The sequence below is a fragment of the Callionymus lyra genome, unplaced genomic scaffold (genome assembly GCF_982586985.1).
Source record: "Callionymus lyra unplaced genomic scaffold, fCalLyr1.hap1.1 HAP1_SCAFFOLD_81, whole genome shotgun sequence".
Lineage (NCBI taxonomy): Eukaryota > Metazoa > Chordata > Actinopteri > Syngnathiformes > Callionymidae > Callionymus > Callionymus lyra.
Window position 1 is genome coordinate 57,501 of NW_028258580.1, and position 6,057 is coordinate 63,557.

Here is a 6,057-nt window from a genome sequence, read left to right on the forward strand (position 1 = left end):
GGCCTGGGTGACATCCTCATGCGGGGATGGGGTACCAGGAGGCCGGGGAACATTTTCAACACTTTGGGGCATTTTTAAACACTTTAGCCTTTTTTTCCCTCTCCCACCCACAATCCCTCCTCCTGCGGGGATGGAGAACCAGGGGCCTGGGTGACATCCTCATGCGGGGATGGGCTACCAGGAGGCTGGGGAACATTTTCAACACTTTGGGGCATTTTTAAACACTTTGCTCTTTTTTTTCCCTCTCCCACCCACAATCCCTCCTCCTGCGGGGATGGAGAACCAGGGGCCTGGGTGACATCCTCATGCGGGGATGGGGTACCAGGAGGCCGGGGAACATTTTCAACACTTTGGGGCATTTTTAAACACTTTAGCCTTTTTTTCCCTCTCCCACCCACAATCCCTCCTCCTGCGGGGATGGAGAACCAGGGGCCTGGGTGACATCCTCATGCGGGGATGGGGTACCAGGAGGCCGGGGAACATTTTCAACACTTTGGGGCATTTTTAAACACTTTGCTCTTTTTTTCCCCTCTCCCAACCAGGGGGCCTGGGGAGCCTCCTCCTGCGGGGATGGGGAACCAGGGGCCTGGGGAACATTTTCAACACTTTGGGGCATTTTTAAACACTTTGCTCTTTTTTTCCCCTCTCCCAACCAGGGGGCCTGGGGAGCCTCCTCCTGCGGGGATGGGGAACCAGGGGCCTGGGGAACATTTTCAACACTTTGGGGCATTTTTAAACACTTTGCTCTTTTTTTCCCCTCTCCCAACCAGGGGGCCTGGGGAGCCTCCTCCTGCGGGGATGGGGAACCAGGGGCCTGGGGAACATTTTCAACACTTTGGGGCATTTTTAAACACTTTGCTCTTTTTCCCCCTCTCCCAACCAGGGGGCCTGGGGAGCCTCCTCCTGCGGGGATGGGGAACCAGGGGCCTGGGGAACATTTTCAACACTTTGGGGCATTTTTAAACACTTTGCTCTTTTTTTCCCCTCTCCCAACCAGGGGGCCTGGGGAGCCTCCTCCTGCGGGGATGGGGAACCAGGGGCCTGGGGAACATTTTCAACACTTTGGGGCATTTTTAAACACTTTGCTCTTTTTCCCCCTCTCCCAACCAGGGGGCCTGGGGAGCCTCCTCCTGCGGGGATGGGGAACCAGGGGCCTGGGGAACATTTTCAACACTTTGGGGCATTTTTAAACACTTTGCTCTTTTTTTCCCCTCTCCCAACCAGGGGGCCTGGGGAGCCTCCTCCTGCGGGGATGGGGAACCAGGGGCCTGGGGAACATTTTCAACACTTTGGGGCATTTTTAAACACTTTGCTCTTTTTTTTCCCTCTCCCAACCAGGGGGCCTGGGGAGCCTCCTCCTGCGGGGATGGGGAACCAGGGGCCTGGGGAACATTTTCAACACTTTGGGGCATTTTTAAACACTTTGCTCTTTATCCCCCTCTCCCAACCAGGGGGCCTGGGGAGCCTCCTCCTGCGGGGATGGGGAACCAGGGGCCTGGGGAACATTTTCAACACTTTGGGGCATTTTTAAACACTTTGCTCTTTTTTTCCCCTCTCCCAACCAGGGGGCCTGGGGAGCCTCCTCCTGCGGGGATGGGGAACCAGGGGCCTGGGGAACATTTTCAACACTTTGGGGCATTTTTAAACACTTTGCTCTTTTTCCCCCTCTCCCAACCAGGGGGCCTGGGGAGCCTCCTCCTGCGGGGATGGGGAACCAGGGGCCTGGGGAACATTTTCAACACTTTGGGGCATTTTTAAACACTTTGCTCTTTTTCCCCCTCTCCCAACCAGGGGGCCTGGGGAGCCTCCTCCTGCGGGGATGGGGAACCAGGGGCCTGGGGAACATTTTCAACACTTTGGGGCATTTTTAAACACTTTGCTCTTTTTCCCCCTCTCCCAACCAGGGGCCTGGGGAGCCTCCTCCTGCGGGCATGGAGAACCAGGGGGCCTGGGGAGCCTCCTCCTGCGGGGATGGGGAACCAGGGGCCTGGGGGGCCTCCTCCTGCGGGGATGGAGAACCAGGGGGCCTGGGGAGCCTCCTCCTGCGGGCATAGAGAACCAGGGGGCCTGGGGAGCCTCCTCCTGCGGGCATGGGGAACCAGGGGGCCTGGGGAGCCTCCTCCTGCGGTGATGGGGAACCATTGGGCCTGGGGAGCCTCCTCCTGCACCAGGGGGCCTGGGGAGCCTCCTCCTGCGGGGATGGGGAACCAGGGGGCCTGGGGAGCCTCCTCCTGCGGGGATGGAGAACCAGGGGGCCTGGGGAGCCTCCTCCTGCGGTCATGGAGAACCAGGGGGCCTGGGGAGCCTCCTCCTGCGGGCATGGAGAACCAGGGGCCTGGGGAGCCTCCTCATGCGGGGATGGAGAACCAGGGGGCCTGGGGAGCCTCCTCCTGCGGGCATGGAGAACCAGGGGGCCTGGGGAGCCTCCTCCTGCGGGGATGGGGAACCAGGGGCCTGGGGGGCCTCCTCCTGCGGGGATGGAGAACCAGGGGGCCTGGGGAGCCTCCTCCTGCGGGGATGGAGAACCAGGGGGCCTGGGGAGCCTCCTCCTGCGGGGATGGAGAACCAGGGGGCCTGGGGAGCCTCCTCCTGCGGGGATGGAGAACCAGGGGGCCTGGGGAGCCTCCTCCTGCGGGGATGGAGAACCAGGGGGCCTGGGGAGCCTCCTCCTGCGGGCATGGAGAACCAGGGGGCCTGGGGAGCCTCCTCCTGCGGGGATGGAGAACCAGGGCGCCTGGGGAGCCTCCTCCTGCGGGGATGGGGAACCAGGGGGCCTGGGGAGCCTCCTCCTGCACCAGGGGGCCTGGGGAGCCTCCTCCTGCGGGGATGGGGAACCAGGGGGCCTGGGGAGCCTCCTCCTGCGGTGATGGGGAACCATGGGGCCTGGGGAGCCTCCTCCTGCGGGGATGGGGAACCAGGGGGCCTGGGGAGCCTCCTCCTGCGGGCATGGAGAACCAGGGGGCCTGGGGAGCCTCCTCCTGCGGGGATGGGGAACCAGGGGGCCTGGGGAGCCTCCTCCTGCACCAGGGGGCCTGGGGAGCCTCCTCCTGCGGGGATGGGGAACCAGGGGGCCTGGGGAGCCTCCTCCTGCGGTGATGGGGAACCATGGGGCCTGGGGAGCCTCCTCCTGCGGGGATGGGGAACCAGGGGGCCTGGGGAGCCTCCTCCTGCGGTGATGGGGAACCATGGGGCCTGGGGAGCCTCCTCCTGCGGGGATGGAGAAGCAGGGGGCCTGGGGAGCCTCCTCCTGCGGGCATAGAGAACCAGGGGGCCTGGGGAGCCTCCTCCTGCGGGCATGGGGAACCAGGGGGCCTGGGGAGCCTCCTCCTGCGGTGATGGGGAACCATTGGGCCTGGGGAGCCTCCTCCTGCACCAGGGGGCCTGGGGAGCCTCCTCCTGCGGGGATGGGGAACCAGGGGGCCTGGGGAGCCTCCTCCTGCGGGGATGGGGAACCAGGGGCCTGGGGAGCCTCCTCCTGCACCAGGGGGCCTGGGGAGCCTCCTCCTGCACCAGGGGGCCTGGGGAGCCTCCTCCTGCGGGGATGGGGAACCAGGGGGCCTGGGGAGCCTCCTCCTGCGGGGATGGGGAACCAGGGGCCTGGGGAACATTTTCAACACTTTGGGGCATTTCACAAGCGCTTCCCTCGCTTACGGCCACACCACCCTGAATGAGCCCGATCTCGTCTGATCTCGGAAGCCAAGCAGGGTCGGGCCCAGTTAGTACTTGGATGGGAGACCGCCTGGGAATACTGGGTGCTGTAAGCATTTTTTTTTGCCATTATTTGTGGGTAGAAAAGTGAGAAAAGTGACCTAAAATAGAACCGGGACTAGGCGGCAGTTCCCCCCACCAGGCGGCGGCATTTGGGGCATTATTTGTGGGTAAGAAAGTGAGAAAAGTGACCTAAAATAGAACCGGGACTAGGCGGCAGTTCCCCCCACCAGGCGGCGGCATTTGGGGCATTATTTGTGGGTCAGAAAGTGAGAAAAGTGACCTAAAATAGAACCGGGACTAGGCGGCAGTTCCCCCCACCAGGCGGCGGCATTTGAGGCATTATTTGTGGGTCAGAAAGTGAGAAAAGTGACCTAAAATAGAACCGGGACTAGGCGGCAGTTCCCCCCACCAGGCGGCGGCATTTGGGGCATTATTTGTGGGTCAGAAAGTGAGAAAAGTGACCTAAAATAGAACCGGGACTAGGCGGCAGTTCCCCCCACCAGGCGGCGGCATTTGGGGCATTATTTGTGGGTCAGAAAGTGAGAAAAGTGACCTAAAATAGAACCGGGACTAGGCGGCAGTTCCCCCCACCAGGCGGCGGCATTTGAGGCATTATTTGTGGGTCAGAAAGTGAGAAAAGTGACCTAAAATAGAACCGGGACTAGGCGGCAGTTCCCCCCACCAGGCGGCGGCATTTGGGGCATTATTTGTGGGTCAGAAAGTGAGAAAAGTGACCTAAAATAGAACCGGGACTAGGCGGCAGTTCCCCCCACCAGGCGGCGGCATTTGGGGCATTATTTGTGGGTCAGAAAGTGAGAAAAGGGACCTAAAATAGAACCGGGACTAGGCGGCAGTTCCCCCCACCAGGCGGCGGCATTTGGGGCATTATTTGTGGGTCAGAAAGTGAGAAAAGTGACCTAAAATAGAACCGGGACTAGGCGGCAGTTCCCCCCACCAGGCGGCGGCATTTGGGGCATTATTTGTGGGTCAGAAAGTGAGAAAAGTGACCTAAAATAGAACCGGGACTAGGCGGCAGTTCCCCCCACCAGGCGGCGGCATTTGGGGCATTATTTGTGGGTCAGAAAGTGAGAAAAGTGACCTAAAATAGAACCGGGACTAGGCGGCAGTTCCCCCCACCAGGCGGCGGCATTTGGGGCATTATTTGTGGGTCAGAAAGTGAGAAAAGTGACCTAAAATAGAACCGGGACTAGGCGGCAGTTCCCCCCACCAGGCGGCGGCATTTGGGGCATTATTTGTGGGTCAGAAAGTGAGAAAAGTGACCTAAAATAGAACCGGTGCAGGCGGCATGTTCCCCCACCAGATGGCGGCATTTGGGGACCCGTAGTGTGGGCAGAAAACTCACCAAAGTGACTTAAAATAGAACCGGTGCAGGCGGCATGTTCCCCCACCAGATGGCGGCATTTGGGGACCCGTAGTGTGGGTAGAAAACTCACCAAAGTGACTTAAAATAGAACCGGTGCAGGCGGCATGTTCCCCCACCAGATGGCGGCATTTGGGGACCCGTAGTGTGGGTAGAAAACTCACCAAAGTGACTTAAAATAGAACCGGTGCAGGCGGCATGTTCCCCCACCAGATGGCGGCATTTGGGGACCCGTAGTGTGGGCAGAAAACTCACCAAAGTGACTTAAAATAGAACCGGTGCAGGCGGCATGTTCCCCCACCAGATGGCGGCATTTGGGGAGCCGTAGTGTGGGCAGAAAACTCACCAAAGTGACTTAAAATAGAACCGGTGCAGGCGGCATGTTCCCCCACCAGATGGCGGCATTTGGGGACCCGTAGTGTGGGCAGAAAACTCACCAAAGTGACTTAAAATAGAACCGGTGCAGGCGGCATGTTCCCCCACCAGATGGCGGCATTTGGGGAGCCGTAGTGTGGGCAGAAAACTCACCAAAGTGACTTAAAATAGAACCGGTGCAGGCGGCATGTTCCCCCACCAGATGGCGGCATTTGGGGACCCGTAGTGTGGGCAGAAAACTCACCAAAGTGACTTAAAATAGAACCGGTGCAGGCGGCATGTTCCCCCACCAGATGGCGGCATTTGGGGACATGCAGTGTGGGTAGAAAACTCACCAAAGTGTCCTAAAATAGAACCGGGACCAGGGGGCCTCTTCCCCCACCAGGTGGCGGGCTTGGGGGGCTTGGTTTCCGGGTAGAAAACTCACCAAAGTGTCCTAAAATAGAACCGGGACCAGGGGGCATGCTCCCCCACCAGGCGGCGGGCTTGGGGGGCTTGGTTTGCGGGTAGAAAACTCACCAAAGTGACCTAAAATAGAACCGGGCTAGGCGGCATGTTCCCCCACCAGGCGGCGGGCTTGGGGGGCTTGG

The 6,057-nt window shown here is 60.2% G+C and overlaps 1 non-coding gene across 1 annotated transcript; it reads left to right on the forward strand.

Annotated features, from left to right (window-relative positions):
* Positions 1 to 3,645: 3,645 nt before the first annotated feature.
* Positions 3,646 to 3,764, forward strand: LOC148058447 (5S ribosomal RNA). Its single transcript, XR_015709837.1, has one exon. It is a non-coding gene; the product is annotated as a 5S ribosomal RNA (ribosomal RNA).
* Positions 3,765 to 6,057: the final 2,293 nt, after the last annotated feature.